A 12,936-nucleotide genomic window follows, 5' to 3' on the forward strand; every position below is an offset into this window, starting at 1 on the left:
TTTTTAGCCTATTTGAATTCTTAATGAGAACGTTTAAGTATATATGTGCATATGAAAAGCATCTTAAAATATTTAAAATCTAGACCATTGTCAAAGCACTGATCCGAATCTCACTGTTTGGCACTAATTGTAAACAATCCAGTCTAGCCTTTGTCTTTCTAGTTAGACTCTAAACCAGTTTTTTAGCTTCTCTAATATCTCTGAGAGCCCCGCCACAGAGTGGGGCGTGCACAGTGGAAGTTTTTTTTTTTTTGCGGTACGCGGGCCTCTCACTGTTGTGGCCTCTCCCGTTGCAGAGCACAGACTCCGGATGCGCAGGCTCAGCGGCCATGGCTCACGGGCCCAGCCGCTCCACGGCATGTGGGATCTTCCCGGACCGGGGCACGAGCCCGTGTCCACTGCGCCACCAGGGAAGCTCTCCACAGTGGAAGTTTTATGACCTGTCTCAAGCCACTTGGCTCAGTCTTCTACTGGTTCCTCCCTGCCTAAGACCCTCCCCTCCAGTCCAGTCCCCCCACTATTAAAAACAGGCTCTGTTTTTTCACCCATCACTGAAGATTGGTGTCCCCCGATGGATGAGTTAGATTCTTTCATTGGCACATCATTCCGAATCACACTTCTTTAGCTATTAGGTATATTCAGAATAAACCTCCACATCTCTCAAATTGGGAGGTAGCAGGGCATGAATCTCCCTGATTTCCTGATATCTACTGATTAACATGAATTTAGTATATTTGCAAATATTGTTGCCTATATAAACTTGGATATAAATAGTGTCATTTAAAGAAATAAAAATGTATTTTCCCTAAATACAAAAGCAATGCCAACTTAGAAACAAAAACCAAACTTTAATTCTCTCATACTGTAATCATTTCATGTGTATCTCTGCGATATTTGTCAATTTGTATATATGTATATACCCATATACACACATATAAATATATGTTTTTCATCACAAAAGAAAGGCTCATATAATTTTGTCTTACTTTCTTCATTAAGCAACATAGAATAAACATTTACCTGTGACAAGTTCCTTATTGTTAAGCATTTAGGTTGTTTCCCATTTTCTCTGTTACAAATAATGTTGAAATAAAAGCCCTTCTTCATCCACCTTGTGCCTAACTATCTCTGCTATATTTCTTTAGGGAAAGCGTTCTTAGACAGGAGATAGTTGGTAATGCGTATTTGTAAGGCTTTAGATATTTACTTCAACCATCCTCCAGAGAGTCTGACTATTTACATTCTGCCCTGGAGAATCTTGTCCAGAAGAAGGTAGAAGGTTGCATTCTTCTTCCTGCTTTTCACCCAAGTCCCTTACTGGGGGGCTTTTTCCAGGACCCCCAGATGCTTTAGTATTTCTAACCACTAAATTCCATTCCAGCCTTTCTCTTAGGTGCATTCATTCATCTATCCAGTGAATTGTTTTTGAGCATCTACCATGTGCCAGGCACTGTTCCAGGTGCTGGGGACATGGCAATGAACAAAACCAAGGGTCAGCATCGATTCTGTCCTATCCCATAGAAAGTCGTACCTCATTATTCCTTTAGGGAATTTTCACTGATTCTCAACCGGATATCCAGCTCTGTACTACGTGTGAGGGGCACAGAAGTGCAAGGTGGGCCTTTGCCCTCTGGGAACTTTCCATCTACTTGGAGGATATAAGCCAAAACCACAAACACAAAACACAGAACAAGCAAACAACCAAAAAAACCCCAGCTAATCTTTGGGGAGAGGATGTAACTGAGTGCTGAATTGTTGGGGACAGCTGATCCCAACGCTGCAAGGGTTCAGGAAAGGAGCTGTAATTGTTAGTAACTTTCTAGATGCATCAGGGGCCCTGGACATGCTTTAGTCCAGTCCCTTCTGGATTCACATGCTGAGAGCCTAAGAAGGAAAGGGAAAGAGTCAGGATGTGCACTCTTGCATGTGCCTGGGGCACACCTTCGTCTGAGACTGGAGTTCATAGCGGCCAAAGTCAATAGGGGGATAAAGATAATACAGGAAGCAGAGCATTGAAAACATCTCAGAAATTTAAAAAAAGGGTAATCATTTGGGGACTACCTACTCCACAGGGCTGCAATCCTTGACTGTAATTTCTTTCAGACCATGCTCCAAGTCTGCTCTGGGAAGGCCAGGTTTCTAGAGCCTTTGTAATTGCCTATGGTCAGGCCTGAAAGGTCACACAGGAGTTTGGTTTTAGTATATGCAAGCAAAAAAAAAAAAAAAATTACAACAACATTTACAACAAAGCTAATCCGGGTGTTTCCATGGCTGTTCCACTCCACCTAGATGTGAAAGGAAGAGATACAGTTATTACCTACTTGATACGTGTAAAGCTTTTTCTAAAACTTTTCTCTTTTTTTAAAAAATTTTATTTTATTTTATTTATTTATTTTATTATATTTTATTTTCTGCAGTTCGTGGGCCTCTCACTGTTGTGGCCTCTCCCGTTGAGGAGCACAGGCTCCGGACGCGCAGGCCCAGCGGCCATGGCTCACGGGCCCAGCCACTCCGCGGCACGTGGGATCCTCCCGGACCGGGGCACGAACCCGTGTCCCCTGCATCGGCAGGCGGACTCCCAACCACTGCGCCACCAGGGAAGCCCCTATTTATTTTTTATACAGCAGGTTCTTATTAGTTATCTGTTAGTGTATATAGTGCTGCTCTCTACCATTGGTGTTCCTCTCTCCTCCTGGCATCTCCCTTGCCCATCATCTGGGTCTTCCCTTCTCCATCCTTTGAGTTGGCTCTCAGGTTTCCTACATCTTTCTATAGGTTTACTCGCTCATTTTGGTGGAGCATATCCTCTATCAGCTTTCAGAAAACAGGGCATGGGAAATAAATCTTCAGACTTTAACTATGTGAGAATGTCTGCTCTTTCTTTCACATTTAATGTTTTACTTTTGAATATCCATGACTAATATTTTCCAGATAAGCCCCTATCTCTCCAAATATGTGTTTGAAATAATACATGTTCAACAAAATACTTTCATTCCATTATCCAATTACTCAATGTTTGTGTTATTTCATTTCACTTCTTCTTTTAGTTTACATGCTTTTCCCCCAAGCTTCTTTTTTTTAATTATTATTTTTTATTTTTGGCTGTGTTGGGTCTTCATTGCTGCTCGCGGGCTTTCTCTAGTTGCAGGGAGCGGGGGCTACTCTTCATTGTTGTGCATGGGCTTCTCATTGTGGTGGCTTCTCTTGTTGCAGAGCACGGGCTCTAGGTGTGTGGGCTTCAGTAGTTGCGGCATGCGGGCTCGGTACCTGTGGCTCGTGGGCTCTAGAGTGCAGGCTCAGTAGTTGTGGCGCACGGGCTTAGTTGCTCTGCAGCATATGGGACCTTCCCGGACCAGGGCTCGAACCCATGTCCCCTGCATTGCTAGGCGGATTCTTAACCACTGCACCACCAGGGAAGTCCCTCCCCCCAAGCTTTATTGAGATATATTTGACTTACTATGCATTTAAGGTGTACAATGTGATGATTTAATATACATACATATTGTGAAAATGATGACCACGGTAAGGTTAGTTAACACAGAGAATGTCTTGATTGGCTCTTTGGGCATAGGATTCTAACTTAGAAAAATTTCCATGCAGAATTTTGAAGACTTTGCTTGGTTGGCCTCTTGTTTCCAGTGTAGCTATTGGGAAATCTCCTACCACCTGATTCTTAACTACTTTATACCTGAATTTTCTTCTCCTTGGAAATAGCAGGAGTCATTTTAATCCAGTGTTTGGAAATTTCCAACCGTGTAACCCTATGTCAGTTCATCTGGGCACTCATGACCTTTCCGATCCAGAAAATGTCTCAGGTCTGGGAAATTTTTTGAATTATTTCTTTGATTTTTTTCTCTCCTTCTTTTCTCCTTTCTCTCTCTCCCTCTAGAGCTTCTATACTTGGTTGTCAGAACTCCTGAGCTAGTTTAATTATCTTCTCTTTTCTGTCCAATTTTTCATCTCTTACTTTGTTTTGTGGGAGATTTCCTCAATTTTAACTTCTCCTATTTCCAATTTTCAAGAATTCATTGTGTGTATGGTGTACACAATGTATGTGTATATACATAAAATACATTTAATCTATTATGTCTATATATGTATTTCCACATAAATGTAGCTGTTACAGCTATATTAAATAAACAATGTGTTGGGGGTAGTGGGTGTTGATTCTTGTTCTAAGTAGTAGAGTCTCCAAGTGACTTTATTTTCTATTTGTTTTGATCTCTAATGTTCACATTAGAGGATTTTTTTTTAGAGCTCTCATAATCCTTGGCTAATCTGTCTGTATATCTATGTATAATGATAGCTTATATATGCTCTGCTATGTGCCAGGCACTGCTCTAAGGATTTCACAAGTACCACCTCATTTCATCCTTACACCAGTCCTGTGAGGTGGGGATATTGTTATTCCCATTTTATGGAGAGTCGTTCATAGTGGGGGCCAGGGGACAAGGAGTCTTATCAGAAGCTCTGGACTATCGGTGAACTTGTCAACAGTAAACTTCACCTTGGTGTGTTTGAGCCTTTTCCTTGTGGAACTGCCATATCAGGATCTTTAAGTCTTTCCTTTGGGGCTGGTCAGATTATCAGTGGAGACTCTACCAAGCTCCTGTCTAAAGAGTGAAGGTCTGGTTGCCTGACTTCTGGGAGCTGATGGGGAAACGGTGGCTGGGAACTCCAGCATCCCCTGTCCTCAGCAGTGCCAGAGGCCCTTGGCATTGCCCTCTTCTATCTTTTTTCCAGAATGGGGAAGAGGCAGTTGCCTGGCTGTGTGGACATGGCAAAGGAATCTGGAGGTGTGACTGCTTCATAAACAGACCTTCCACCAGTTCTCCTAATTTTAGCACCAATTCAGCCCCACTTCTACTTCCAGAAATACGTGGTACTGCCAGGAACTTTTGGGAATTCTAGCTTACAAATTGAGCTGCTTTTCCACATTCTGTACTGTTGGCTTAGGATTCAACTTTCCGTTTTCTTGGGTCTGCTAAGTAAATTAGCCCTTATCTAGCTGCTTTTCAGGTTTTAGATCTTGCTGCTGTCTCCTACTCTCCCATTTCCCCCATTCATGTCGGTCTGTGCCTTAAAAAATCTCTTTACTGACATTTTAATGGGGTTTCAGTAGGGAATGAAATCAAGTGTGTGCATCTTTACACAAAGCTCCCTGCCTTTCAAATTCCCCCTTCCTTCTCCCATCTGTTCATTCTTCTACCTAGAAATCACGGCAGTGAGAACAAAGAAATGCCTAACCTTTTCGTAAGCTGTAAGGCATTACATTTAGTGGGAGTATCAAAAAAGGAGTGAGGAGGGACAGGGAAAGACATGAATTATGTCCTTCACATTTTAGAAAACAGGGCTGAACAATGTCTTGGTTTATGAAAATACAGTCCTTCCTTAAGGATTACACCCCACTAGGACTTTATTTCAGAATTTCCAGGGAAAGATGTGATCTAAATTTTGATCCAAAGGGGGTATGAGTTTAAAAAAAAAAAGAGTTGGGGGGGGGCGGCAGGGGCGGGAACTTCCCTGGCAGTCCAGTAGTTGAGACTCTGTGCTTCCACTGCAGGGGACACAGGTTCGATCCCCGGTGAGAACTAAGATCCCGCATGTCACACATGCAACAACAAAAAAGAGTCAGGGGCAAGTGCCAGATTAAAGGGTTGGCCTAACTGTGGCTCCCCGGGCTGGAGACCTTTCAGGATAGGTCACTGGACAACAAATGCCGGAGCGCTCACCTCCCCCAGTGCAGGTATCTTGTAGGTTTGCTTGTCTTTATTTGCAGGCCTTCTGTAAATTGTCATTAATATATTTTTTTCCTTGATATAATGTGGATTAAAATCAGATCCATTAAAACAATGGTTCTGAACCCTCTGCAGCAGAATCACCAGTGGAACTTTGAAAAAGACTCTCAGACCTCATAGGCACCCTAGTAAATCAAGACTAGCTGTGGGCCTGGGAACCACTGCTGGAGAGCAGCTCCAGGGAGGGGCTCAGAGGGTCCATGAACTTCTGGAAATTATGGGCAACATGGAATCTGATTTTCTTCTTTTAAGAAAAGAGCCATCGTTTTCGTCACGTTCTCACAAGGAAACTTACTGCTGCTCTGCATTGTATGCATATTATATTATTATATTACATGGCATTGTATACATATTATATTACACGGCATTATATAATTTTTTGTTAGCTTTCTGCTTGACTCACCACGATAAAGGTAGAAACTTGTCTATTGTCAGTGTCCCAGAACAGAAATAATTCTCTTTCCAGTATAAAAACATATTGGTTAAGTGAACAAAAGAATGAATGAATGAAGGGCATTGGTAAGCTCCCCTGCTCCCCCGTGGCTAAAATTACTCTCTAGAGCAAAAGGCCATGGAAGCGCTAGACGGAAATGAACTCTTTATGCAGACTCCACAGGGACGGTGCTGGACTGGATCCTGGGGGTAGACATAGAGGTCAATGACACCATTCTTGACTCTAAATCATTTGCAAAGTCTACCTACACTCTCCATCAGGATGCTTCAATGGCAGGGTGGGGGGGGGGGGCGGGTATTTTTGCACAAAGAGGAGTTCTGACCACTCTTATGGTATCACTCCCCGGCTTTATTTTTAGCTCTCTGGTCTTATCAAATAACAGAAGGGACCCTCTGTCTCTTAAAGAACAAACAAACAACTCTTCCACAGCCCCTGGCTCCATGGTCACCGAGCAAACGTCCATCACTGCGAGGTTTTATCTCCTAAGAGCGCTTACCTGGGACTTGGTCCCGTGACATGGGGGAGCTCTCTTGCACCCTCAGCCCCAGCACGCTTTTCTCCCACCTCCAGTTTTGCAGGAACGCTGTCTGGCAAACACTGGAAAGGGGGTGAAAGAAGTAGTGGGAAGGAGTCAAAAGAATTAGTAAGAGAAAACCTGTTTGATTAAGAGCTTCTGTGATAGGAATTTGATTATCTAAGAATATCATTCTGAGAGGCCCAGGCTTCTGTTGGAGACATGAGAATGCCTCAGACTGGGCAGAAAGGACATAAACCAGTACGCTTCCTCTTCCTTTTTCCTTAGCTTCCTCTTGATGATATCACAGCTAATACCTTACTGCTTTTAATCAGCTCTCAGTGACACCCATACCTCTAAGGGACCTCCGAGATGACAAGGATAGTTTCAGCCCTGGTGGTCTGGATGGGGAAGGCTATGCAACTTGGGAAGGAGCCACTCCTGGTGGAATTGAGGCAGAGCAGAAGGAATTGGGGGAGGAGACGGCAAGGGTTTTCTAAAACAAGCCAGCATGTGGCACATCCAGGAGTGTTGATGGTGCCTGGTTAGCAGTCATCGTGCAATGGTAAGGGCGAGAAAGAAACTGCCTCTACCAGCTGATGCTTCAAAAGTGACCTACACGCGGGGGTTGCTCCTTTGCCCTCCTCTCCCTCCCTCCACCCCCACCCTTTTGTGACATTTCCTCTTAAATGTCATCCTTTTCGGGAGGCAGAATTCTAAGCTGGCCCTCAAGATTCCTGCCCCCTGGTATATACGCCCTGAATAATCTCCTCCCTTTGAGTATGGGTTGTTAGGGATGGCATTTCCTAAGTGTAGTGAAGTCTGCTAATCAGTTGACTTTAAGTTAATCAAAAAAGAGATTATCATAATGTATATGTATATATATGTATGTATGTATAACTGAGTCACTTTGCTGTACAGTAGAAATTAACACAACATTACACATCAAGTATACTCCAATAAAATAAAATTTTTGAAAAAGAGATTATCCTGGGTGGGCCTGATCTGATCAGGTAAGCCCTTTAAAAGAGGGTATTGAAGTCAGAGAGATTCAAAGCAGCAGAGATGCTCTTCTGTTGGCTTTGAAGAAGCAGCTGCTGTGTTTGGAGAGGACCACAGAGCAGAATGGCAGGTGGCCTCTAGGCTGTCTAGGACCTTAGTCCAACAACCACAAGGAACTGAGTCCTGCCAGCAACCGGTGAGCTTGGAAGGGAACCCCAGTTTTCGGCTAAGATCACAGCCCCAGCAGCAACTTGAACCTGATGACACCTTGAGGAGAGGACCTGGGCTAAACCACATCCAGACCCCTGACCAATGGAAACTGTGAGATAATAAACTTTTATGGCGGTAAGCTGCTGGATGTGTGATCACTTGTCATGCAGTGATAGGAAACTAATACATCCTAGAAGCTTACTTTTATTTAATTTAACTGGTATTATGATCATAAGTGTGGGCATGGTGGGGAAGAGAGAGGTTATATATATCAGGCTCAAGCTAATCTGCTGGTATTTGAATCCTAGAACCACTCATGAGTTGGGTGAGCATGGGCAAGTTACTTAACCTCTCTGTGCCTCAGTTTCCCCAGCAGGGATGATGATAATGACAGTACCTCATAGGTCATTGTGAAAAATGCTTGACACATAGTAAGTACTCAATAAATGTCCATCTTGCAGTTACACCTGGGTCAAAAATGGGGCAGGAACCTCAGAAGATACTGATGATTCCAGGGAAGCAACCCCATATAAGAAACATCATTTTAGTGCCTTCTCTTCTGGGCGTCTGACCTTGCTGCTACTGTCTCTTCATTATAGTCAACTATCAGATCAAACGTTACCTTTAAAAAGTATTTTTGGAGAATGTACTACTCTCCAAGAGCTTGGCTACTGGCCCAGGCCCCAAGCATCCCTGGGAGAGAACTTTTTAAACCATGATAATATAGAACAGTTGAGGGATTCAACTGGATAATCAATCCTCAAAGTAAATGCAAACAGTGAATTCTCAGTTGCTCGAGTTGGAATCAGTGTTCATGTCCTTAGTGGTTTTATGCTATTCCAGCCCTGGGACTGATGAATTTCTGACTCATGAACGCCATCACCACAGGGCAGGCTGGGTGACTGAAGTCTACCCCAAATGAGGGAATTTCACTGTTTAGTAACAAACTCATTAGAAAGAAAGAGTTATGTTGTCGATTTTGTAAGGAAAACAGGAACTAAAGCACTTGGCTAAGAGAAATTTTAAAAGTTGTGAAACCTGTGTGCTGACCCCATCTCTGTCCCTCATCAATGGACACGTGACTCAGCCTTTCTGGGTATTAGCTTCCTCTTCTGTAAAGTGAAAGGGTTCCTTTCCAGAGAGATGGCAAAACACATTTGCATCAACACTCTCTCTGGAACTCAGGAGGAACAAAGGTCAAAACAAAGAAAAAAACTTCAACCATGATAGTTACTAGGTTATGAGCACAATCTCACAGCACTGCTTCAAAAAATCTTCATTCATTCATTCATTCTTCATCCATTCAACACATATTTATGAGTGCCTCTGAGGTGCCAGCACTGTTCCAGAGGCCGGGAGCTCTAGCAGCCAGATATAAAGAAGACTGAGCCCAGAGAAAGGAGAGCACCAAGGTCTGACACCTTTTTCCTCTAATTTGAAACATGTACAGATTAAGAAATATAAATAAGAGTGTTCACAGGGGCTGTGTAATAAAGAATTTAATCTTGCCCAAGGAGAGGTCTAGTCTTTGCCCTCAGCTTCTGGGAGGTAATCTCTAAAGCTGCTGGAATGTCATGCCTGATAGGAATGTTTTTGTTTGTCTGGGGGCCTTGGGTCACTTCAGATAGTCTAACAATGTGATTGAAGGTGGGGGATTTGGGTCACGCGGTATCGACTTAACCTCCAGAGGGGCTGGAGGCTGAGATTTGTCACACAGGAGTCAACTGAGCCCATGTGACAGGCCCCTAAGAAAACTCTGGGCACTGAGGCTTGGGTGTGCTGCGCCGATGGGCAGTACTCTGTGTGTATGTCACACACGATGACTAGAAGGAGCAGACCTGTCCCCAACACCACTGGAAGAGGACAGCTAGAGGATCCGTGCTTGGAACTCTGCTGGACCGCCGCCTCATGCACCTCTTCCCTTGGCTGACTGTAATCTGTATTCTTTTGTGGTAAAAAACCATAATCCCAGGGCTTCCCTGGTGGCGCAGTGGTTGAGAGTCCGCCTGCCGATGCAGGGGACACGGGTTCGTGCCCCGGTCTGGGAAGATCCCACATGCCGCGGAGCGGCTGGGCCCATGAGCCATGGCCGCTGAGCCTGCGCGTCCGGAGCCTGTGCTCTGCAACAGGAGAGGCCACAACAGTGAGAGGCCCGCGTACCGCAAACAAACAAACAAACAAAAAAACATAATCTAAGTATAACAGCTCTCAGTGAGTTCTGCAAGTCCTTCTAATGAATTATTGAACCTAAGTGTGGTCTTGGGGACTCCCAAACTTGTGGTTGATGTTCTGATTATTGAAGTGAGGGTGGTATTGTGGACTACTGCTCCATAATGTTAGAGGACTCCCTACCACGGATACAGAATAAGGGGCAATGAGCAGGACCCAGAAGGAAACGGGAATCTGTTGCTGGGGGGGGGGGGGGGGGGGCCATTTTCATGACAAAGAAAGGCCAGGTAGGTGGGGCTGAAGAGCTCCCAAGGCTGTGGTCCTGCAGTCTCATTCAATTGCTTTCTTTTTTTTTAAATAATCCTTTAAAAAAATTTTTTTTAAATAGGTTTACTTTATTATTTATTTTTGGCTGCATTTGGTCTTCGTTGCTGCGCGCGGGCTTTCTCTACTTGCGGCGAGCGGGGGCTGCTCTTCATTGCCGTGCGCGGGCTTCTCATTGCAGTGGCTTCTCTTGTTGCGGAGCACGGGCTCTAGGCACGCGGGCTTCAGTAGTTGTGGCCCGCAGGCTCTAGAGCGCAGGCTCAGTAGTTGTGGCACACGGGCTTAGTTGCTCCGCGGCATGTGGGATTTTCCCGGACCAGGGCTCGAACCCGTGTCCCCTGCGTGGCAGGCAGATTCTTAACCACTGCGCCACCAGGGAAGCCCTCGTTCAATTTCTTAACTGAGAACACCCTTTCAGGATGACCAGCTGGTCCCAAAGTGAGGGAACAACAGCCCAAACCAAAAGAGAGCTTCTCTTTCATGCAATGAACTTCTTGCCAACAAGAGGAGACAGAGACAGCCCATTTAGGCTCCTTTCTACTGCTCTCACTCCGCACGCCTCCCTGCAGGTAGAGGTCCCCCTCAGAGGCTCCATCAGACTCACCTTCCCACTCAGATTCTAAGTACTCTTAAAACATCACTTAGGGGCTTCCCTGGTGGCGCAGTGGTTGGGAGTCCGCCTGCCGATGCAGGGGACGCGGGTTCCTACCCCGGTCCGGGAGGATCCCACATGCCGCGGAGCGGCTGGGCCCGTGGGCCATGGCCGCTGAGCCTGTGCGTCTGGAGCCTGTGCTGCGCAACGGGAGAGACCACAGCAGCGAGAGGCCCACGTATCACCAAAAAAAAAAAAAAAAAAAATCACTTAGGATAAAAGGGGAGAACATTAAGGGTAATCCATAAACAGGATTCTCGGGCAAATAATAAGCTGGAATAGAATGTTCCACCTGAAGATGAAAAATATGCCTGCCTGCTCCCCTCCCCCACCTCCCATGCATTGATACTACAAAGAGAAAAGAGGAAGACATTAGAAGGAATATATCAAGTACAAATTAGATAAAGAGTAAGAAAAGAATTACTCCAGTAAACAACACATTTTAAACTAAAACTTCTCTGTAGTATTAAAACCAAAAAGTTTTATAATTTTATAAACATGCTTTATAAACTTTATAAAACGTGTTTAAAAAGAGATAATACTACAGGATGATAATAATAAAAGCTAACATCTATGGAATGTTTGTTATGTGCCAGACACTGTTCTTAGTGTTTTACATGTATTAGTCATTTAAAACTCACATCAATACTATTATCATCCCTGTATTACATACAAGAACATAAACAACTGTCTCAAGATCACTGGTTAGTGGGGGAACAGGGCTTCAACCCAGATAGTTTACTCTTCGCCTCTATGCTACACTGCCTGAAATGTTTGAAAATCTTTTATCGGGTAGACCACAATGAAAACCTAAGTCAATTCCAAGAGGAAGAAGCTCTATTGGCTACATTGTCAGACTGCAATGAAATAGGATAAGTAGTAGTTCTTAGAGAATAATTTTTCACTACTCTATGCTAATAAATTTTAAAATCTGACTGAAATGGACAATTTTCTAAGGAAATATAAATTATTCAAAATGAATTAATAAAAAGAAGGGAAATTCAACTGAACAACAAGAAGGACAAAAACAAGGGGATGCACTGAGAAAGAAAGTTGTCAAAATGCTAGACTGGAGAGTTTTATGGGTGAACACATCAAGGAACAGGTTAATTTTTTTTTTTCGGTACGGGCCTCTTACTATTGCGGCCTCTCCCGTTGCGGAGCACAGGCTCCGGACGCACAGGCTCAGTGGCCATGGCCCACGGGCCCAGCCGCTCCGCGGCACGTGGGATCTTGCCGGACCGGGGCACGAACCCGTGTCCCCTGCATCAGCAGGCGGACTCTCAACCATTGTGCCACCAGGGAAGCCCAAGGAGCAGGTTACTTTTGACACTATTCAAAGATTCCAGGGCACCACAAAATAAGGAAAACTTCCTGCTTCCCTTCCCCCCCCCCCCACAAATCCAGCATTACAGTGATGTTAAAAGCTGATAAATGTAGCAGGTGCCTGTGCTCATCTGTGCACACATACAACCTATGTATCAAATGAGATGCTTTGAGCTGCAAGTAATAGAATTCTTGAGTAAAAGTGACTTAAATACCAGGACAATTATTATCAAACTATCAGAAGTCTAGGGGTACCTATTTTCGTTATTGGGTCAGACATTTAATGAGGCCCTCAGGGACCACAGCCCCAGAGGTGGTGGCGTCACAGGTGGAGGTTGACAGGTAATAGTGAATCAATGATCCAGAGCCAACACTGGAAGTTCACCTGTGTGACCCACACTGCACTGTGTACTGTGCCCACCCTGAGTGTTGACATGCTGATGCCCTGTTCAAAATTACTGGGGGTCTGTGTTGTAGTTGTTTTTCA

Source organism: Stenella coeruleoalba, assembly GCF_951394435.1.
Source record: "Stenella coeruleoalba genome assembly, chromosome: 14".
NCBI lineage: Eukaryota > Metazoa > Chordata > Mammalia > Artiodactyla > Delphinidae > Stenella > Stenella coeruleoalba.